Source organism: Myxine glutinosa, chromosome 10 (genome assembly GCF_964187855.1).
Source record: "Myxine glutinosa chromosome 10, kmMyxGlut1.1, whole genome shotgun sequence".
Taxonomy (NCBI): Eukaryota; Metazoa; Chordata; class Myxini; order Myxiniformes; family Myxinidae; genus Myxine; species Myxine glutinosa.
Window position 1 is genome coordinate 20,519,770 of NC_136270.1, and position 24,388 is coordinate 20,544,157.

The following is a 24,388-nucleotide window of genomic DNA, read 5'->3' on the forward strand; positions in this document are numbered from 1 at the left end:
ATATATATGTTTGAACCTTGTGAGCGAAATATGTTGAAAAATAAGCGAAGTACCAACTTCTAATCTGGTGTGTGGGTGTATCTAGGCACAAGCAAGAACGCTGTTTAAAATTGGGTCGCCACGTCAAAATCCAATATGGCCGCCGCCATGTATGTCTGATGCCATGTATGTCTGAACCTTGTAACCTGCATATCTTGAAAAATAAGCGAAGTACCAACTTCTAATCTGGTGTGTGGGTGTATCTAGGCATAAGGAAGAACGCTATTGAAAATTGGGTCGCCACGTTAAAATCCAAGATGGCCACCGCCATGTCTGTCTGAACCTTGAGATGACTATCTTGAAAAATAAGCGAAGTACCAACTTCTAATCTGGTGTTTGGGTGTATCTCGGCATAAGGACGAAAGCTATTGAAAATTGGGTCGCCACGTCAAAATCCAAGATGGCCACCACGATGTATGTCCGACACTTGTGAGATGAATATCTTGAAAAATAAGCGAAGTACCAACTTCTAATTTGGTGTGTGGGTGTATCTCGCCATAAGGAAGAAGGCTATTGAAAATTGGGTCGCCACGTCAAAATCCAAGATGGCCGCCACCATATATATGTCTGACCCTTGTGAGTGAAATATCTTGAAAAATAAGCGAAGTACCAACTTCTAATCTGGTGTGTGGGTGTATCTAGGCATAAGGAAGAACGCTATTGAAAATTGGGTCGCCATGTCAAAATCCAAGATGGCCTCCGCCATGTATATCCGAACCTTGTGAGATGAATATCTTGAAAAATAAGCGAAGTACCAACTTCTAATTTGGTGTGTGGGTGTATCTCGCCATAAGGAAGAAAGCTATTGAAAATTGGGTTGCCACGTCAAAATCCAAGATGGCCGCCACCATATATATGTCTGAACCTTGTGAGCGAAATATCTCGAAAAATAAGCGAAGTACCAACTTCTAATCTGGTGTGTGGGTGTATCTAGGCACACGGAAGAATGCTGTTTAAAATTGGGTCGCCACGTCAAAATCCAAGATGGCCACCTCCATGTTTGTCTGACCCTTGTGAGCGAAATATCATATCATAGCATGTTTTCTGCGTGTTCCACTTTGTCAACTCGCATCACTTCCCCGACGGGGGAGCTAGGCGTAACGCTTGTTGCGATTGCCCCTCGCATTAGGATGCTCAAACCAGCCAAATGCCACGAGGTAGGCCTGGAAAAGGGGGAGGAGCGCGAGGTCGGGGTGTGGCCACGTCAAGCAGCACGTCAAGGGCGGAGCCGGTAAGAGCCAACAACCAACCAGGGCTCGGGTGGAATGGCGTGAGGGGCGTGGTAGAGCGCGGCTGGCTAATTCCAGAGGGTTCGCTGGGCGGTGCTATATAAACGCGCACGCAAGGCCCTTCCACAGGACTGATGCAACTGCACTCATTGAAAAGGACTGGCCAGAAGGAATATACGCGCTTTGCAAGAGAACTGCATAGAGTGGCCTCGTGAGGAAAACGCATTGGGCGGCACGTTCGGGCTGCCGATTATTACATATGCGGCTGAGCCGCGAGTGCATTTATTACATATGCGACCGTGGTCGCCAGTAACCGCCAGCCTATCTTTCGCACGCATTCCTCCCTGTAATTGTCCGCTCCACGCGAACGACACGAGGAGAGTTCCCAGCCGCTGCCGCCTGACCATCTGCTGCACGGTACGAGTCGAGGACCGGAGTGAGCTGCCTGGATGCCATCATCCCTGAACCATCAACCCTGACCATCGACATCCCCGTGTGAGTGTGTCTGTGTGTGTGCGGGCCCGTTTGTCCAGGGATAAGTTAAGACTGTATAAGCTTCTCTGTGTGTACTTCTCTTCCTTCCTGTGCAAATTATAATAAACCAATCGGTCCTTCCTGTTTTTCCTGATTCGACCGTATCAGTCTTTTCCTCCATTGGGTAAGCGCGGCATGATTCGGAACCGCTCAAATCGGGTTAGTTCTTGTTAACGGCTCGGATCACGGCTCGCTATCGCTCGGCGTTTCCACTAAAACCGTGGTTCAGGCGGGGTTATTTCCTTGCTTCCCGGGAGGCGTTGGTAATTAGCTAATAGGAATAATTCGGCCTACCACCCTATTCAACGCTGACCGGAAGGAACGTCATAGCCCCGGATCGCGTCGGCTAGATAAAAGACAAGGGGACTAATCCCCCCTTGGTAAGGGGAAAGGCCGACGTTGAGATCCGCAACAATTGGTGTCAGGGAAGTGGGATTGGACCCGAAGTGCGCCTAACGCACTCCAAATTACGAGCGGCCGAAATTTTATTTCAATCCAAATTGAAATCGTGCCATGGCTAGTCAAGACGGTCGGATGCCGGTGGGGGTAAATGAGGAGATAGAGATAGAGGAATTAGAATTAACCCAGGACCCCTGGGAAGAAGTGGGAGAAATGGAGGAGAGCATGGATGAGGGTGCAGCAGTAGGGGTAGCAAGGGAAGAAAATGGCGGCGCCAGGACGTGCCCGCTGCGTAAGTGGGGGTGGTAGATATGCAATTGTATATGGACACCTTTATGGTACAAATGAGGGCTTGTATGTTAGAGACAGAGCATGGGATGAATGCTCGGAGTGAGCAATTGGGAAATCAAATTGGGGGATTGAAAAATGATATGGGAGAAATGAAAGAGGGGTTAGTGGGGTTGGAAAACAGGATGGCCACCCAAGAGAATCAATTGAAAGGAATGAAAGATGGGTTAACGGGATTGGAAAACAAATTGGACACCCAGAGTGATAAATCCACCTGGGAAATAAAAGGGTTGGAAAACAAAATGGGGGGCCAATTGAGGGAAATGAGGGACAAATCCGCCTGGGAAATAAAGCAGATGGGGGGTCAAATAGAGAAGGTAAAAAACGGGCTGGAAAGTAAAATGGACGCCCAAAAGAACGAATTGGAACAAATAAGGGTGGTATCGAAGAAATGGGGTAGGACATAAGGAGCGGGGTGAGTGAAGAGGTCGCCGGGGTACGCGACGAGGTAAAGCAGTGCGAGGAGCGCGTGGATAAAGGTGAGGAAGAGTACGGCTCGGCTACGAGGGGGTATAGAGGAGTTGACGCGGGAAGTAGAGAAGCTGACGGTGGGACAGAAAGAGTTAGGGGAGCAAGTGGGTAAGAACACAGACGTGATGGGGGGGCTGAAATCAGCACAAAAAGAAATAAAAAAAGAACTGATAGCGACGAAGAAAGAGTGCCAGATGGTACACGAGGGGCTGACAAAGAGGTTGGATGAGGTGGTAGAGACGTTGGGGGCGAGGGAACGAGAAGTCAGGACCCATATAGAGACAACCAAGGTGGCCTTAGAAGAAGAAATTGTGGGGGCGCACCGGGAAATAGAAGTGGTGAAACAAAAATTAGAAGAGGTGGAAGAAGGGGTGAGTGAAATTAAAAAGAGACGAAGGGAGACTAAAAATGAAATAAAGGAGGAGGTGATGGAATTTGTGCAAGGTCTGTGTTCACATCGTGATGACGTGCTTGCTAACCAAATAAAGAGTTTGCAGGTGGTGAAGGAGGAGCGAAGAGGAAGAAGCGCCGAGGTGAGTGGCGATAATGTCGGAAATGTATATGGTGTGAGGGGAGGTTCAACAAGCTTGGGAGTTGGGATAGACCCGGGCGTTCGTGAGAGGCCAATGGTAAGGTGTGCGACTGGTCCGGATTGTGTGGAGAGAGAGTGTGTGCAGGGATGTCCGACCATGGGGAGTGTGAGAGGTGTTGGTGAGCCGGGGTGTGCGAGAATGGAATGGTATGGGTAGCGGGTTGCGACGAGGCGACCCAAGCATCGACACCGACAGGGGTAGTCTTTGGAGGGACGGGGGACGCACGCGAGCCCCCCGGGAATAGTGTACTGTGGGGGCCCGGACTGTTCGGCCCCGTGCTAATTCCGCAGGGAGCGACGCACGGGGTCCGGCCTTCGGGTGGCCATAAGGTTCCACTCGTGCCGTATGACGGCAAGAGTGATTTGAGGGCGTACATGGCGCAATTCGATCACGTGTGCAGGGGGAACAGTTGGAATCCGGACGAAGGTGGAGTACACCTTGTGGGGGCATTGCGCGGCGCGGCGGCGGAGGTTCTGACGGCCTTACCACCGGGTGCTATCACCCTGCCAGAACTCCGCTCGGCCTTAATTAATCGATTTGGCATTGAACAGCAGAGCGAGCTTGTTAAAGCTCAGCTCGCGGTGCGAAAACGGAAGCCCCAGGCGACCATCAGGGAGCTTGTCTATGATATTCGCCGCACACGCCGACATGGCAGCGACCTCCCAGGAAAGCCTGGCGCTGGACCATTTCATGCAGGCCTTCCCGGACCCCGAGCTGCGGCAACAGCTCGCCATGTGGCGCCCGCGGATCTTGAGCCAGGCGGCCGACGCTGCGGCCTGTTGGGAAGCAGCGAGCGCCACGCAGTGGCGGTGCGACAGGTAGGGCCCGTGGCTGGTGGCGGCCCTCTGACGGGCCCGCCCCCAAAAGGGGCCCTGACCTGGACAGCATGGTCTGAAGGCTGGTGGACCAGCGCCTGGCGGGATCTGGACCATGGCAGGCGGCTCCAGAGGTGGCACCCAGTAGGCTACGGACAAATGCCCCAATTAGGACCTACAGGGGGTGTAATTTGGAATACTGGAGGCAAGCACCTTACCAGGTGAGGTGCTTTAATTGTAGCCGGCTGGGTCACCGTGCGTGGGAGTGTCGAGCTCCGCGCCGGGACGGACCCCGGCAGCCGAGACCATCAACTCCACCTCGTACGGGTCGGACCAGCCGACCCCAGACACCCCCCCCCCCCCCCCCCCGCCAGGGCCCGGGAAACTAGTAAGTGCCGAGCATACAGGGCCGTGTTCGGTAGTAGGGGATGGAGAAGTGCCCTCATTGATGACAGGTCATCTATTGTGGCCAAATTGGTACAGGTAGGTTGACAATTCGGTGCAAAATTGCTGGCGTGGGGGTAGACGCCGTAGTGGACACAGGAGCTAGCGCCACGATCATCAGCCCTGTGATCCTTAATTCGAGTGCAGACGGCTGGGATAAAATCCAGCGTCTGGAAAATCATAATTTGCAGCTGGCTACCGGGGTAACGGCCCCCATCATAGGGTGTGGTTTTGTAACCCTCAAGTTGGGATCGGTAAAGAGGGAGATAGAAGTTTGGGTGGCGGAGGTGTGCGACCCATGCCTAATCAGGTTGGATTTGTTGACTGCCAGCGGTTGTAAAATCGATTTGTGCCGGGGGACCCTGCAAGTGGGAATAGATGAGCTGCCAATGGGAGGGGTGAGCACGGCCGAGAGGACGGAGCTGGAGGCTTCTGAGGCCGTGACCATTCCCCCGAGGGCCGAGGCAATAGTGCCGGTCCGATGACTAGCTCGCCCAACATGGCAGGAGTCCTGCGGCCTAGTCGAACCGGTGGCAGCGCAGTCCAACCCGGGTTTAGTCGTGGGCCGCACCCTCGTAAAAACGGACGGGCCGGTGGTGGCCGTCCGGGTAATTAATATTAGTACGGAACCACGCACTATAGGACGGGGCACGAAGATAGCCGGCTGCACCCCAGTTAATGAAGTCGCGCCAGTGAGGGATGAGAACGTCCAGCCGAGCCGGCCCCAGAGGGAGTCTTCAAAAAGTAGTAGGAATTGGCCCGATCCCATTTGTGAGATGGTAAATCGTAGTAGCGTAGAGTTGGAGGGTACCCAGAGGGAGGCCTTACACAAATTAATTGAATCCCATTTGGATATCTTCTCCTTGTCCTCCGAGGATATTGCACGTACGGGCCTGGTGAAACATCAGATCCACACCGGTGAGGCCCGGCTTATTCGTCAGCCGGCTTATTCGTCGGCTCCCTTGGAGCAAGAGGGAGGAAGCTGACGAGCAGGTAGAAAAAATGCTCGATGCAGGTATCATCGAGCCCTCGGGAAGTCCTTGGATGTCACCTGTTGTGCTGGTCAAAAAGAAAGATGGGACCACGCGTTTCTGCGTGGACTATCGCCAGCTAAACAACGTGACACTCAAAGACTCGTATCCCCTGCCAAGAATTGACGATGCCCTCGATGCCATTGCGGGCTCAAATTGGTTCTCAACCTTGGACCTCAAGAGTGGGTATTGGCAGGTGGAGATGGATAGGGCAGGGAAGGAGAAAACGGCATTTTCCACAGGTAAGGGGCTGTATCAGTTCACTGTGATGCCGTTTGGTTTGTGTAACGCCCCCGCCACCTTTGAACGATTGATGGAGCATGTACTGGGCGGCATGCCATGGCAGTCATGCCTGGTGTACCTGGATGACGTCCTGGTGCATGCTAAAACATTCCCCCAAGCCATAGCTAATTTGGACCAGGTGTTTGGGTGCCTCAGACAGGCAGGGTTGAAGCTGAGTCCGAGTAAATGCACTTTGTTTGCTAAAGAGGTGGTCTATTTAGGTCACGTCATTGGTCGCGAGGGGGTAAAAACAGACCCAGGCAAAATTACAGCGGTAGAGGAGTGGCCCGCACCACGTACCATCAAGGAGGTGCGGGGATTTTTGGGACTATGATCCTACTACCGGCGCTTTGTGGCAAAATTGCAGAGTTGGCCCGGCCCCTTCACCGGCTTACGGAGAAGGAGACGAGATTTAATTGGACAAGGGAGAGCCAAGAGGCCTTCCTAGCATTGAAGGGGTGTTTGACATCCGCACCCATTCTAGCATACCCCACTAGTGATGGGACATTTACCCTGGACACGGATGCAAGCCAGGAAGGATTGGGCGCAGTTTTGTCCCAGACACAGGGGGGCGTGGAGAGAGTGATCGCGTATTATAGTCGGGCCATGAGTAGGCCCGAGCGAAATTATTGCGTCACTCGTAAAGAGTTATTGGCTATGCTGGCTGCCATGAGCCATTACGGGCGGAAATTTCTGGTTCGAACTGACCATTCCTCCTTGCAATGGCTCCTCCGGTTCAAGGAACCTGAGGGCCAAATTGCAAGGTGGTTGGAAAAGTTGCAGCAGTACGATTTCAGTGTGACCCATAGGGCCAGGAAGGCCCATGGGAATGCCGATGCACTCTCTTGACGTTCTTGTCTGGGGGGAAACTGTAAATTTTGTGCGAGACACAAGGGGAGGGAAAAATTGGCAGACTCAACCCCTACCCTCGTAGTCCGTGCAACCCGGGTGAGAGGGCCAATTTTGCCACTCACCGCAGATGAAGAATTTGGAACTTTGGCTTGGAGCACGGCCCAGCGGGAGGATCCCATACTGGGACTGGTGTACGAATGGGTTCGATTGGGGCAAAGACCTAATGGGGAAGAGGTCACCCCCCTCGGGGTGCCAACAAAGGCACATTGGGCTCGGTGGCAAACCCTGGAATTGAAGGATAACATCTTATATCGCAAATGGGTGGAGGTTCCCTCTGAGAGAACTTCCTGGCTGGTGATATTCCCAGACAAATTTAAGAACATCATATTACAGCAGGTGCATGGTACCCGCTCCGGGGGCCATTTGGGCAGGACAAAGACTACATCGCGGGTCCGCCGGAGGTTCTATTGGGTAAATATGGGGCGCGATATACAGGACTGGTGTCGGAGATGCGACGCCTGTACTGCTAAAAAGGGACCAGCACGGAGGATGAGGGCCCCCTTTCAATTACACCAGGTGGGGGCCCCCCTTGAGCGGGTGGTTATGGATATTCTAGGACCACTACCCCGCACCAGCGAAGGTAACAAGTACATCCTCGTTGTAATGGACTATTTCACCAAGTGGCCGGAGGCCTATGCCCTCCCCAACCAAGAAGCCGGGGTGGTAGCACAGGCCTTCATGGAAGGATTTGTATGTAGGCATGGGATTCCAGAGGAGCTGCACACCGACCAGGGTCAAAATTTTGAAAGTCAATTATTAAAAGATGTGTGCAGACTCCTGTCAATTAGGAAGACATGGACAACGCCCTTGAGACATCAATCTGACGGGATGGTGGAAAGATTTCACAGAACCCTTGTTCAACAATTGGCATTGTTCACCACCACTCGTCAGGACGACTGGGACGAACATCTCCCGTATTTGTTAATGGCCTACCGAACTAGCCAGCGCGGAGCCACCGCATGCAGTCCAGCGTTGCTGATGTATGGGCGGGAGTTGCGGGCTCCCGCCGACCTGCTATGCGGTCCCGTGCCAGAGTCCACTAATACACCGCCGGGGGAGGGCTATGCACGTCACTTGGAGGAAGGCATGGAAAGGGTCCATGCCTTCGCACACCGCCAGCTCCAGCTGGCGGGTGCCAAGATGAAGCGCAGGTACGACCACCGGAGCCAGGGGAGTCAGTACGCTCCGGGGATGAAGATTTGGTTCTTCAATCCCCGGAGGCGGAAGGGCAGGTGTCCTAAACTCACCTCGCCCTGGCAAGGCCCGGGGGTCGTCCTGTCACAAATCTGTGACGTGGTCATTAAAATCAAAATGGGGCCACGAGCCCTCCCTCGGATCGTCCATGCTGATCAGTTAAGACCCTACACCGGCGAGCAGGCGCCCTCATGGATCGCTTCTGCCTCAGAGGCCGAGGCAGGACTCAGTACCTCTAATGATGGGGGCTCATAGTGCGAGAGGACTGGGGAGTGATAGTGGGAGATAGTGTCCGATGTAGAGGGATGGTAGCTCTACCATCCCTCACACTTGGGGCACAGGAGCAATAGTTTATGGGGATGGCAGTGCAAACTAGCCGAGGGCGGGCTAGGTTATTGTTAGGGATTTAGAGAAATGACAGTAGGGACATGAGAATTAAGTAGAGACATTGTACAAGTAGTGGGGACGTAGTCAGATTAGGTGGATATTAATGACGAGGAAGTGCTTAGTGTAAGGGAAGACGGGGAAAGCATGAGTATTAGGGGAAATAGTTAGTTAAATGATGCTGTGTGTGTGTGTAGAAATTGTGTGTGAGTCGGAGGATGAGCTTTAGGCGGAAATGAGGGCTTGAATGAGATTGTTTGTGGAGGGACTTGGTGAAATGAGGCATTGGTCGAGAATGGTTGTGTGTGTGAGTATGGGAAGGAACTTGGTGAAATGAGGCAATAGAACTTGGTGAAATAAGGCAATGGGGGGAGGGGAGGGGGGAGGGCAGGGGAGGGGGAGGGGGGGATGGGGTGAGGGGATGAGTGGGGGGGAGGGGGAGGGGGAAAAGGGAGGGGGAAGGGGGAGGGGAGAAGGGATAGGGGAGGGGGAGGGGGGAGTCTAGTCGGAAGTCATTGTCAATTGAATGTCGCATTTATTTTTTATTCCCTGTCAAATGGCATTGGTCCCGCATTCCGAACCCGGAAGTCGGAAGTCATTGTCGTCAAATAAATGTAGCATGTATGTTTCACTCTCTGTCACATGCCATTGGTCCCATGTCAATCGGATGAAGTTGAAAAATTAACGTTACAAAGTTTCTCTGGGACGTACTGATTCCGAATATGACGTTGAAAAATTAACGTTCCGAAATACGCTGATTACGTCATAATTTTAAAACGTGACGTTTTTTAAATTTTAAGGTGTGCTCTAGTTGCTCTGAGACGTACTGATTCCGAATATGCCTTTGGTTTTGCTCTGCGATGAGTAGTTCTCGAGTTATAAGAGGACAAACAAACAAACAAACATACTTTACTGCTTTATATAAATAGATTATTTCCGAACCGTTGTTCAGTTTATTTTTGTTTTAACACTCAAAACTGCACGCAATTTTTTTTTGTTCTACACACAATTTTTCTCAAAAACCAGTTGTAACATTAAGTTGACAATGGACTTCGGAACTACCATCCCCCAGAAGTCACGTAGGCGAAAGTGGGAGGGGACACACCCTACAGATATTTACATCTAATTTTATTAAACAATGGTAGTTTGCCAGACCTCGAGCTGAAACGATTTGTCATAACGAGCATTTGTTTAAGCCTCTAACCCAGCAAATCACTTCAAAGAGCCTCGGTAGACATTGTGGCTCCAGTTGTATTATTTAATTATTTACCAAGAAAACAATATCTTTTCTCCAACTTGCTTATATAATTCCATAAAGCATAAGTCACATTTGCTCTACGGCTAGGATACGGCGGCCGTACCCCCCCCTAAATTGACAGAAACGTGCGGCGGCCGCAGAGTTTCTGAGGTGGCCTCAGGGTGGCCCTAGGGCGTATGGCTATCTTTTACAGGCCGTAGGGGTCGCCGTGGAATTATAGCGAGGAGTTATAACTTTTTTCATTTCTAGGTCGGCCGTAGCAATTCGACAAGCCGTAGCCATGACAACTGTAAGTGCTGTTATACATATGAAAAAGAACTGGTATATATACCCACTCGTTACCGTCCGTCTGGCCGCACGTTCGCCTTAGGGCCCCCCTGCGGTCGCCTTGCGGGCACCTTGAGGCTACCTTACGTCTGCCTTGAAAATTATATGGCCGCCGCAGGGACGCCCTAAGGTCACCGTGCGACATCAAATCAAAGACCGTACGGCACCCCCACGTTTTCGGTCTCCACAATTTCTAAATACCCCGTGCAGCTACCCGAAAAATAAAAACATATGTGACTGCTACATTGTGTGACCGTGGAAATACTGCGGCCGCCCTATAATTGCTAGTGGCCGTAGATTTTTTAGACCCTACGGCCGCCGAGCCAAATGTGACTGAAGCATAAGGCACTCGATCCAACATCACATTATTTTCCAAAAAACATCCCATCTGTATTACATATTCCCTTCAGTTAGAAAAAATGATTTCGCCATGGCAATATGCGATCTGCCATTGCCTTATACTAAGAATCTGGGCCTGTCCCGGAGATAACTTGCCAACTGCAGGGAGATCGCAAAGTTTGCATGGAAACCATTAAAAAAACACCTGCAGACTAGGAATGGAGGGTTGAGGCTCATAAAAGTTGCTTGCTTCATAAATTTACACTTCCACAGGTGCAAGTGAAAATACTGAGTGGTGTGGAGTAAATGGTGTGTGGAATGAGTGGTGTGGAGTGCATGGTGCGAAGGAGTGGATGGGGGAAGATGGACCCCTTCACGAATACACGGGGAGCGTAGTTTAAAGTTAGGTAGAGGGAGTAGGTAAATTGTTTGGATATTGACATCTGTGGTGCGGGGAGTAGCACGTTGTTGCTTTGAGGGGTGCATGAGTGAGTGGAATGGCTGGGCGTGTGGGCTTAATTGGTAAGTATGGTTATTGGGGCACTCCGCCACTGGTAGTCTGTCGGCCAGGTGAGGCCGCAGGTAGGCTCTGGGAGCCAGTTAGGGTCAGAGTAGTGTTCAGCGGGGCCTGAGGATCCAAAGGAAGGACCCGGGTAGCCCAATGCCAGAGAGGGCATTAGAGGGGTGAGAGAGCCAGGAGGGCCTTCCCCAGTGTAGGGTAGTCGCAGGAGCTAGGCAAGCTCGGGTGGCGACTCCAGTGGCGGAGGTGCGCAGGTAAGTAGGACCTGCTGGTAGAGCCACACGACCCAGCCCCAAAATTGTGCATGGGCACAGATAGAAAAATTGGGGGAGTGAGACCCCAAATTGGAAGAGCACCACAGGATGGTCAATGGGAATTGGTTTTTAGAACCACATAGTGTAATGATGGCCAATGGATTGGCAGGGCAAGACCCCGGGTAGTTTAACTGTGTTAATGTTATTAGAAGAATAGTTAGGATGAAATCTCTTCGCACCATCCGCATCCACTCACCAAGGTGACAGGACTCCACACCGGGCTTTGCAGTTGATTTGGAATGAAAGACGCATCATGACGTGGGTGAGACATTGTGTGTATTCCATCTCTTCCTTCTTGGGAGGGAAGGGATGACGAATTTGGAACTAGAGGGGATGGAAAAGACAAGACGTAGCGACGGAATTTGTAAAGTGTAAATCCGGGGAAGGGCAAGGGTAGGGTAGATTGACATGGGGGGGGGGGGGGGGGGTGACGAACGGCTAGGGACGAGCTTTCTCCGCTCGCTCTCCCGTGCTCCTCATGTCCCATTACCTTGTGATGACGTGTACCCTTGCGCCCTTTCCCCAGCTAACCTCTGCTTTGTCTTTCCTCCCCACCCAAGGACCCATTATCTTTTGTTGAGGGGAGTGTGCAGGTACCTTGAGCTGTGCGGCTGCACCTTTGCACTGCACCCTGCTGCCTGTTGTCTGCACCGGTACACCAAATGGACCACACGTTCTGTGGCCTGGCATCTTTGCTTGAGCAGACAATTGCTGCAAGCGTTATCTTGCTCCTGCGGACCACTGTGTTTTTAAGTGGCCTCGATGCCATGCAGTCGGACCACCTAAGTTGGCCCTGCTGGCCGAAATAAAAAGCGGACACGGTTTGTGCACTTTTTATTATTCCGGTGTGCCAGGAAAAGAAGATCTCCAAGTTATTGCGGCACACCGAAGAAGAAGATGCAGCCAAGATACAACGGCCCAGCAGCCAAGCAAGCACAAGACATCATCGATAATGGTTGAAATGTGATGATTGTGCATTTTTGAAATGTGATTGTGCAGTTTGGTGATGGTACATTTCTGGGCATTTTGGTGCTTTTTGTGCATTTTTTTCATTTTTGTGCATATCGGTGTATGGTGTATTGGTGCAGTGCATTCTGTGTTTCTCTCCTCCAAATTTCTTCAAAATTTCTATTCTCTCCCACAAAAAGAACAGGTCCTGGGTTGTAGTCTTGTAAATAACATGCTCCCCACCGGCTTTATGTTTAGTTTGGGAATTCTTTCCGTAATTCGGTTAATTGTGGGCGTGAGTCTGTTAGTTAGTACACAACGCAGTAGGTGGGACATATCTAGTGTCTAAAACTGTCACACACAGGGTGTTAGGTTAAATGTAGAGGGAAACCACACCTAAGTGTCACACTAATTAAAAAGTAGTCCTGACCCTTGCATCAGAACCGGTCGGGCTCACTGGTGTGTGGGTTCGGCTCGGGGACGAGCCTGGCGAAGGAGGGCTGCAGTGTTGCGGTTCTGAGAATGTACATATATGATTGTTAAAGGTTTGCCCCCATAGTTAGGCCACATGCAACACGTAGGCCACCTGAGAACATTAGTTATGTCATAGTATATGTGAGAATAAGGCCATTTCCAATAGTGATATCTGCGTTGTGTAAAGAAATAAATAAGCTTAGGTCCCATTAATTTTGTGGCCCACCCTCCAAATCTACCTCGTTGGGCAGCATCCAGTCTGCGCCCCATTTTTGCTATTACACCTTGCATTAGGATGCTCAAACCAGCCAAATGCCATGAGGTAGGCTTGGAAAAGGTGGAGGAGTGCGAGGTCGGGGTGTGGCCACGTCAAGCAGCACGTCAAGGGCGGAGCCGGTAAGAGCCAACAACCAACCAGGGCTCGGGTGTAATGGCGTGAGGGGCGTGGTAGAGCGCGGCTGGCTAATTCCAGAGGGTTCGCTGGGCGGCGCTATATAAACGCACACGCAAAGCCCTTCCACAGGACTGATGCAACTGCACTCGTTGAAAAGGACTGGCCAGAAGGAATATACGCGCTTTGCAAGAGAACTGCATAGAGAGGCCTCGTGAGGAAAACGCATTGGGCGGCGCGTTCGGGCTGCCGATTATTACATACGTGGCTGAGCCGCGAGTGCATTTATTACATACGCGACCGTGGTCACCAGTAACCGCCAGCCTATCTTTCGCCCGCATTCCGCCCTGTAATTGTCCGGCGCAAACGACACGAGGAGAGTTCCCGGCCGCTGCCGCCTGACCATCTGCTGCACGGTACGAGTCGGGGACCGGAGTGAGCTGCCTGGACGCCATCATCCCTGAACCATCAACCCTGACCATCTACATCCCCGTGTGAGTGTGTCTGTGTGTGTGTGCGGGCCCGTTTGTCAAGGGATAAGTTAAGACTGTATAAGCTTCTCTGTGTGTACTTCTCTTCCTTCCTGTACAAATTATAATAAACCAATCTGTCCTTCCTGTTTTTCCTGATTCGACCGTATCAGTCTTTTCCTCCTTTGGGTAAGCGCGGCACGATTCGGAACCGCTCAAATCGGGTTAGTTCTTGTTAACGGCTCGGATCACGGCTCGCTATCGCTCGGCGTTTCCACTAAAACCGTGGTTTGGGCGGGGTTATTTCCTTGCTTCCCGGGAGGCGTTGGTAATTAGGTAATAGGAATAATTCGGCCTACCACCCTATTCAACGCTGACCGGAAGGAACGTCATAGCCCCGGATCGCGTCGGCTAGATAAAAGACAAGGGGACTAATCCCCCCTTGGTAAGGGGAAAGGCCGACGTTGAGATCCGCAACAATATATATATATATATATATATATATATATATATATATATATATATATATATATATATATATATATATATATATAGATAGACAGATATAATGTGTGTATATTGTTGCGGACGCGGTTAAAGATGTTATTTACCGAGCGGTTGGTATTACCGCGACCGAACAGTTCCCCCGATTCTTCCCCAACTCACCCGATTCACCCAGACGTTGGCCAAATCGCGCTATGCCAAATCAATGATAGAAAGGACACGACGACTGGGAAAGAGGAAACGACGCAAGGGGTACAGTTCTCAAGACCTCCGGAGGAGGGTATAATTACAGTGGTGGAGAAAAGGGGTAGATTACAAGGCAGTGAGGTAAAGACACAGAAGAGATGGGCACTTAATTACCGTCTTATCTTATCCCAGACAGACCACAGACAAACGGAACAAGGCAGACTTACACAGGGATTGATGGCAGGAAGGGACAGGTAGGTCGATAGCACAAGGTGCACCTTGGCTCGGGGACAGGATAAAGCACGGTCCAGAAGATGCGGGGAGGTGTCACAGCGCTCGGAGGGGACGTCTTTCTTTCTCCAAGCTCAGCGCGCATCTGACGTCACCTCCCCCTCACTGCGCATGCTCAGCCGGGAGTGACACGCCCTCGGCTGGTTGGTTCCGCCCCACTGGGGCCGGTCCGCCGCTTCCATTGGGTGCGGGGGTTACCGGGCTCCGCCCTTGACGAGGAGCTGACAGGGAGCCCCTATTTGGTAACCCCGTCGAGCACATGTTTGATGGTGGCTCGTTGGGAAGGCCTGGTGCCCTCCCAACACCCCCTACCAACCAAGCCGGAGTGAGGACGCGCACTTCCTGCGCTCGTTGTTGTTGTTGTTGTTGTTGAACTGTGAGGAAGAGCTGCGGGGAGGTATTGGGAGGTCCTAATCTTCCTAACGGTGCCATACAATCACATTCTGGTTCAACGAAGGGTCAGAATTAATGGAATTGAATCCTTAACTGACATAGACTAAGAATAACTAGCAAGATGTCCTATAGTTGTCTTACATGAGATGCGGTGAACCTGGGCACGACATTTAATGGGGGAAATAGGGGGAGGTCGGGTCTACAGTGTTGTTTACAGAAAATGGGACTAGGGAATGGGGGATTGGGGATAGTTGGGAAGTATTGAGGAAATAGGGGAATATTTACAAGCGGATATGGATGGATGCAAATCCCATATCCGCAACAATATATATATACATATAATTTATATATATTTATATATAGTTACGGTTCTCCGCCGCCCTTCTTACCCTTACCAAGGGGGGATTAAGCCCCTTTTTCTTTCTGGGCTTGGTGGAACCGAGAGACTTGAAACGCCTCTTTCGGACAAACGCAAGGTAGGGTTTCGGGACAATCCTCGCTCGTACCTAAATCCCTGCGCCGCCACGGGAGCGGGGAAACAAGCCTCGCACGAGCCACGTGTAAATTTGGGGTACACCGAGCAGATTGCGTACCACGTGGTCCGTGCAGTCACCGTTAATTATTGGACCCCGATTCGAGCGATTCTACTCGTACCACGCTAAGTCAATGAGGAAAACACGAGAACGATCGAATGGAAGGAAGAACACAGGTTTAATTATTATTCCCACACGTATGTACAATGATCGGTAGACGCAGAGACACAGAGCAGCACTTAAACAGTCTTATTCTTAACTCCCAGATTCGGGCCCGTCACACTCACACGGAATTGCAGGCAGGTTGATGTTCAGGCCAAACGCGCCGACGTGGTCGTCCAGGAACGGCTCCGTCCGGCTCTCCACGGTCCCAGCACGTCCCGCGAAGAAGGCAAGCAGGCGGTGGAAGGATCCTCCTAGCGCGTCTCCCGAACAAAAGGCACCCGATGAGGCAGGAAGGAAAACGTATGCATCTCTCAGCGCGGCTGGCGGTTACACTGCACGTTATCACTCGCGTAACTCAATGCACTATACGCGGCTCGGCTTCAAGCTCAACCGAGCGTTACTTTCATAAGAGCGCGTATCCTGGTTCATGCGCGTCTTTCGCCACTCAATGCCAGCTCAGTCCTCGTACTGCTCTCTTCATCCAACTGCTCGCGAAACCTTCTCATCAGTCCTCCTGGGGGCTTTACGCGACGGGTTATATCGGTACGCCCCGAACCTTCTCGAACCCTCTCGAACCTTCCAACCACGCCCTGTGATGCAGTGCTGCCGCCACACCCTGTGAGCCCTGATTGGTGGCTCGCGCTTACCGTCAGCTTCTCTGCCGCCCTCATTCGGTCCCGCCCCGACCCTCCTAGCCGGCCTCGTGTTAATTCGCGCCAAAAAGTCAAAGGCAGCCCTAAGAGACGTAAGGCGATGGAGGCGGCACAGGACAAATGGAAGCGATGAAAGGACCTATTCTCATTACTCGACCCGACGCAAAAATTGAGGGGGAAATTTAACCTTTATTATACTAACTGTTACCAAAACTCAAAACCGCAACACCACCCCTCTCCCTCGTCAGACTCGTCCCCGAGTCGAACCTACAAAAATTGGAACGACCGGTTTTGAGAAAGATCTGGAAATTAACGTTTACTTTTGCATGTGACATATAGATGTGGTTCCCCCTAACATTTACTCTAACCCGTGTATGCGACAGTTTTAAAACACTAAATATGTCCCACCTATTGCGTTGAGTAGCTACTCTAACAGAATCACGCCCACAATTAACCGAATCCGGAATTTGTCAAACTAAACATATAGCTGGTAGGCAGCATTTTTATATACAAGCACAAAACCTAACCTTATTTACAGTTCTATGACCCAGGACCAGTCCTTTTTGGAAAGAAGATTGGAGGGGAGAGAAAGCACAGCAAAATCACAAACACTCATAAAAGTCATATTTGCTGCTTGCTTCTTGCATCTTCTGTGTGCATATATCAAACCGGCAAGCCCCCGGACCGGCATACAGGCCATTCCTGCTCTGCAGGGCTAAATAAACTTCCAAATCTTCTTGTCACTAGCACACCATAATAAAAATACACAAAGAATTCGTTTTATTTCATTGCCAAGCAGGGCCAATCATGTGGTCCAACTGTGTGACATTCATGCCACTCAAAACAAGTGGTCCGAAGATGCAAGGTGAATTTGTAGCAAGGTACTGCACAGCAGAGGTGCAAGGCCACAAAACCTGTGGTCCATAATGTGTGTGGTGCAGCAAAGTGTTTGTGGCAGCCAAGTGCTGCACATGTGCAGCAAAGTTACAACAAATGAAAAGGATACGGCAACAAAGTGCTTCGCAATTCGGCTGCACAGATGTAGCAAAGTGCAGCAGTGATGCTGTACAGGTCGATGGTGCTGCACAGTTCCACCTCCAAAATGGTCCTGGGGTGGGGGGAGAGACAAAGCACGACCAGCAAAGCGGAAAGGGCACAAAGGTACACAAAAACACAAGGTAATGCAGCGTGAGGGGCGCGGAGGAGCGAGCGGAGCAGGCTCGTCCCTAACCGTTCGTACCCCCAACGTCGGCTTACACGACCCTAGCCCTTTTTGTATATACAAATTCGTCTCTACGTCTTGTCTCCCATATCCCCCTCTAATCCAAATTCGTCTCCCAATCCCTCCCAGGAAGAAAGGAATGGAACAAACACAATGTCCCATTACGTCATGATGCGTCTTACACTTACTCAAATAGTTCACTTGGCCTTGGTGTGGAGCTTCGTCCTCCTCGGTGCATGGCTGTGGATGGCGCGAAGGGATTTCTCTCATCTCCTAACTACACTACTGATATTTACTTTTATACTACCCGGGGTCGTACACTGCCAATCGGCCTCTTTAAACTATGTGGTTCTAAAAACCGAATTCCCATTGCCCACTCTGTGATGCCATCCGAATTTGGGTCTCACTCCCAAATTTTTCTCACTGTGCCCTTGCCCAATTTCGGGGCTGGGTCGTGTGGCTCCACTAGCAGGTCCAACTACCTGCGCACCTCCGCCACTGAAGTCGCCACCCGAGCTTACCTGCTCCTGCGACTACCTAAACTGGGGAAGGCCCCTCCTGGCACTTTACCCCCTGATGCCCACCTTGGCATTGGGCAACCCGGGTCCTTCCTTTGGATCCTCGGGCCCCACTCAACTCACAACTACTCTAACTGGCTCCCAGAGCCTACCTGCGGCCTCACCTGGCCGACAAACTACCAGTGGCGGAGTGCCCCAATAACCATACGCACCAATTAAGCCACACGCCCAGCCATGTCACTGACTCATGCACCCTCCAAGGCACTACTTGCCACTACCTGCACCACAGGTGTCAATATCCAAACGATTTACCTAAGCCCTCTACCTGACTTTACACTACTTTACACTATACTCACTGTTACCAAAACTCAAAACCGCAACAATATATATATATTGTCGCGCAAATCCCTCCGGTTAATACCAGGGAAGACCAGAACGGAAGACCAGACGGCTTTAACGAAGGCGACGAACAATACGGATTGTGCTATCAAACGCGGGAAGAGGAAGAAGCGGGGGCGTAACTGTGGAAGGGGGACGAACTCAAACGGACACCAGAGTTGAAGGGAATGAGAAATAATAAAAGGGTGTATTGTTATAAGGATCGGGACAGGAAAACGCGACGATAAATCTAATTCCTAAATTGGGATCCCACACACTAGACTCAACAACAGGACACAGGAATGAATGAACAAAAGAAACATCGTGTAATGGTGATGTGGTGTGCGGTCTTATCTGTCCGTCGTCTTGCAGTGTATCGTCCAATGATGCTCCAAACTCCGGTGCGGAGAAAACCCTCCGTCCGCCTCGCACACTTCGCAAGGCCCCGAGCCAACGCCCTCTCCGTTCGCACACGAGGTCCCGCCCGTTCACAGCACCGCTCCAAGCACCGAGCACCGCTCCAAGCACCACGAAGAACGCGATCTCCAGCACGAACTCAGAACGAAGAACGAAGAAGAATGGCAAAAAGGGGAGAGAGGGCCAACGGAGAGCAATTGCGAGTGCATGCTATCAAAACCCGAGAGAGCTCTTGAAAATCCTCTCTATCTCTTTGCTGACGACTCGACTCTCTGTCGCTCCATTCCTCATCCCTCAGATCGGCAGTCTGCAGCCTCCTCACTCTCTGCAGACCTGGACAAAATCACAGACTGGTCAAACAAGTGGAACATGTCTTTCAATCCTGACAAATCTCACACTCTTACAATGTCTCTCCGAAAGGACCGACTGGACAACCCTCCCATCTACTTTCTCAACAATCCTCTCCAAGAAGTTCTGTCGCTCAAGCTTTTGGGTCTCACTATCTGCCATGATCTTTCTTGGGAAAACCACATTTCCAAGCTGGCCTCCAAAGCCAGTCGCCGACTGGGCATCCTCCGTCGTGCGAAGTCCTTCCTTGGCACACCTGAGCTCCTCACCACATACAAGGCTTTCATCCGCAGCTCAATGGAATACTGTTCCCCCCTCTGGGCTGGTGCTCCTGCCTCACACCTTGCTCGGCTTCACGCTGTTGAGGCCAAAGCTTTCAGAATCATTGGAATCTCCTGCGATGTAGTCAACACCGAGGGCCTTTCACTCACTCACCGCAGGCAGGTGGGTGGTCTTTCTGTCTTCTACCGACTCCTCTCCGGCCTTGCTCCCCCAGCTCTCTCTGTGCTCTGTCCCCCCAATATTCCTCCAGGTCGCACAAGATCTGCCTGCAACCCTCTTATGGTTAAACTGCCAAAGTCTAGGCTCTCTGCTCACCTTCACTCTTTCATTCCCCTTTTCTCCCACCTCTGGAACAAACTCCCCCACTCCCTTCAATCCCACTCCTCCCTCCAGGTCTTTAAAACAGCTGTTCACAACCATCTCTTATCTTCCCCCATCGAAAACCTTGATCTTTTCTACCCCTGGTAATTCACCCCAGAGTCCTTGCAGTGTTCATATGTTTTATTCCTCTCCCACCTCCCCCCAAGTCCTCCCGATGTCCCTGCTCTCAAATGTTGTGTTTGTGTCCTTCCCCCTCTTCCCCCTCTCTTTTGTGTCCTTCCCCCTCTCTCCCCATCTTGTCTGCCGCTCCCCTTGTTTTTTGTGTTTTGTGTGTCGGTTTGTCTTTTTGTGTGATTAATGTTAGCTCTTTCACGAGCCTCGATCTTGTATACAAAAAAAAAAAAAAAAAAAAAGCTGCTGAAAATGTCGTGCAGCGCGCCCTTTTATGGCCTGGCCTGTGACGTCGGCCTCAGCGCGCCCTCTGACCGGTACTGCTCGACCCCCCCCCCTCCCCTCCCTGCCCAGCCAACCGTCCTCCCTCGCGTGGCCCACGGCCTTGCCACGAGGCTGTTCCAGGCCAGCTGGAGGTGTAGCCGGCTGCGGCCCATGCAGCGGTGCCCTGAACTGGCCCACTGCCCGTTTTCTTCCAAAGTCCTTGTCTGGGAAGGGAATTTAATTACTGTGTGCAATAAAGAGCCTATCTAAGTGTCTACAGGTGTGCGTTGCCACAAGGGACAAAGGTTTGATCACCAGGTTTGACACACAAGGGTTTATCTTAATCCCTACACTATCTAACTCTCGAACATCCTGGTATGTTCACAGGTATACTCTTACCCAACAAACCGGACTATACATGGAACTTATTACAGGGCAGATTCCCTATCGCGACAGTCGAATACTTACCTATTCAGATCTACCTGACTCTAGATATTGCTCGACCCAACCGACATAACACAGCCCCCCCTCCCCCCCCCCCCCCCCCCCCTTGGAACCATAGCTCCTGCTAGGGTCACTGCAGGCGCTACCATTCCAGTCTTATCACTTACTGTCTCACACTTAATTTACCTACGAAATAAAGCAGGCGGGCTGTGGGAAGTGAGCCGGAGCTACTTACCAGCCTCCTTAACAAGCTAATCCCCTTAACAATCATGCAAATATGTACAATGATCTCATTCGTTGTTCCTGTGGAGGGAGAAAACAAACAACACGCAAAAACTAACTTAACCACAAAACTTAAACTTACAGAAATTCTACGAACATTTCTACATACCCCGGTCTACATTTCTACATACCCCCCCCCCCCCCCCCCGGTGGATGCCACAAGACACAACCTTACCTGTGGGGCCATCCAAATGCACCCTTAAATTTCCGCAGGCCCTGTCCAGATGTTACAGGTGAGTGACATGGCTCGGTGGATTTCGCCCACATTCATTCAACACAAACCCCTTATCCACGCATACTCATTCCATAGGTCATCACACACAAAATCATTACAAGCACGTACTTAATACACCCCCCTGCAGGACCATGGCATTGATGTCGTACATGTGTGCATGTCATTTCTACTCGGCAGCGGGGAGGCACCGCACAACTAAGATGGTGAGGGCGCTTTAGGCTGTGGTGCCCGCAGTCCCAAAACAAGTCAACCGACTAACAAGTTCATTGCCCCCCCACCCCCCTTTTACCTATTGGCCCCGTGACAGCCCAACAGCCTTTTACGCCGTTATCCCGCCGGTGAGGGTCTCCACACACCAGGCTCCATTGCCTCCTGCTTCCGCACAGCTCCACGGGTCGCCGGGGGTCTCCTTTACCCCACGGCGCCCAAACAGACCCTCCACCGACGAGCTCCAATTTCCAGATACCACTGGCTGCCAGGGGTAATTGCCGCAGAGGGGGGCCGCAGGCATCGCTCCTCAGAGCCTGATCTGTACCTGCGGACACACACCTTCCCCAACCACAAGATCCCAAAACACACTTCCTCCCCCGCTGCCATTCAATTCTCAACACAATTCAGAGAAGATGGTACCAAAAAGATGTTACAAAAGTTGCCATGGCCTGCCTTTGTGAAATCCCCATTCACATTTAACCACATATTTCCAAGAGCACATGTCAAAACTCCATAAACATCACTCATCCGTTTTTCCATTCTCCACAACCACATAAAAACACATAACCACAACACTAATACAAACGCCACCCACAAGACTCTGCGGCTCCCATTCCATCCCCCTCACCGACCATGTCATCACTCGCACCCGCCTCCCAACTCCAAATTACATGTCCCCAATTTGCATAGCAAGTCCTGAAGCCTGGGACAGTAAACATCAAGGCCTTACCTCGACCTTGATATACAGGTAACTTCCGGTTGGTCAGGTCCAAAGTACCGTCCACCCTTCAAAATCCCAAAATTTATAATTGGGCCTACCAAATTCTTCCAAATCTCTCTTTTCTCCCCACTACACTGGCAGGTATGTGGGTCCGCATCCAACGGTGAACTGTTCTAAACAACTACCTGTGGCTACGACAGCTCCGCACCTCTACCGTGCAAGGGTCATCGGGACAAGGTGAGCAGTCAAAACGCCAACATGGCCCATGAGTGTCCATAAGGGTGCGACCCACCATCCATCCTTCGGCACCCCTGCGAGGAACACAGCTGCACCAGCCCCAGCTGGCCAATGTGGTGAGCACCTGCTGCCAACAACCACTACCGCACGCACATCCTCGGCCCTGGGGGAGACGGTCGCAGTGCGTGGCATTCCCCTCACGTCACCTACGCTGCCCTCGTCCCCCAGTCCACAGAACCGCAGCCCCCAGTGCTCACCCACACTTGACCACACCAAGGTCCAGTCGACAGCCATGCTCCACCAGGAGACCCACCCAGAAGAAATGGTCCACACACCTCGGATACGCATAGCACCACGTTGACCCTCAGACCCCCAACTCCATCCCCATGATCCCGTGTCCCAAATATCAGCACAGTCGCCCCCGCAACCAGTTGAAGTCTGTGTCCTGCTACCCTGTCAATTTTATCACAGCCTCCAACACTTTGGTCTCGCACACCTGGATCAATAATGGTGACATTGCCATCAGTATCCACCATGACATTTCAAAATTCACCCTTAAATTTACATCTAACCCTCTGATTACCCACGCCAAACATTTTTCACATTTTACTAAACTCACCAAAGAAAGATGCTTTGCCATACACATGCCAGCCGAGCATGGCCCATATGCTCGGCACGTTACAACTTCCCTATTCATCAACCCCATGGCTCCCTTCCCAAACCGAGAGTCCATAAATCATAACAGAACATCTGTGGAAGATCATTCTCACCATCATGTTCCACAGATGCCCCAATGGTTGTCCGGCAGGCTATGTCCGTCCCTGTCCATGCAGATTGACCCGCGTCCATAGACCAGCACGGCATGTCAGGTCACCACATGCTGGCTGTCCTAGTCTCAGGGAGAGGGTGTCAGGCCGCATGCCCAGGTGGTCACCACATCAGGCCCAAGTTGGCCGTCCGTGATGCCACCACCAAAGCGCGACCCACAACACCTCCCCCTAGTGGTCCTCAATAAATGCCATCCCAGGCTTGAGAAACCACCTCGGACCCCTGGAGGTCTTAACCCCCACCAGGGTCCGGTGACCCTGTCGACCCGAGCCACACGCTCGGGTGGTGCCCCGACGGACAAGGGACGCCACACTCCACCAGACCCCCCGTGGGGCCCAGGTCGTACCATGCCACCCATGGCTGGACCCCATGTCCAAATCTCGCCAGCTCAGCCCCCCAGCTGCCTGGTATACCAAAATTTACAAAGGGGAAAATTTCCCCCGAGGCCATCCCCAATGACCTCTCCTGGTCCACATTCCACAGCCTGGGGACCAACTCCCTCCATGGCTGCTCCACATCAACCTCCCATTTTAATTTTATTTTAAATTTCCGTTTTACAATCTACGTTTCCTGTCCCAAACCGCACGAAGAAACTCGGACTGGAAGAGGTCTGGCAGACCCAAAGCCACAACAGAATCAGAAAACAAGTTTCTGAGACTCAACAGCTTGCGTGATAGGTGGCTCACAGGACAACAGCTTCAAGCACAGCTTAACACTGGTCGAAGTAAGCAAGTCTCAGTTTCAACTGTGAAGAGAAGACTTCGAGCTGCAGGTTTAACAGGTCGAGTGGTAGTAAGAAAGCCATTGCCAAGATGGCAAAATAAGAAAAAGAGGCTTGCCTGGGCCATGAAGCACCGCCAGTGGACTACTGAAGACTGGAAGAAGGTCTTATGGACCGATGAATCAAAATTTGAAATATTTGGATAATCTACTGAAGACATCACACAGTTTGGTTCACCACGCATGGGCAACGCCGGTACACCGTCGAGTAGGCGAAAGGATGGTTCCTCAGTGTGTGACACCAACTGTCAAACATGGAGGACGAAGCGTGATGGTCTTGGGGCTCTTT

At 51.5% G+C, this 24,388-nt stretch overlaps 1 protein-coding gene across 3 annotated transcripts in view; it reads left to right on the forward strand.

Annotated features, from left to right (window-relative positions):
• The window catches only part of LOC137434379 (sodium/myo-inositol cotransporter 2), a 130,070-nt gene that overhangs the window by 3,895 nt on the left and 101,787 nt on the right, over nt 1-24,388 (forward strand). The gene's annotated exons all lie outside the window — the stretch shown is intronic.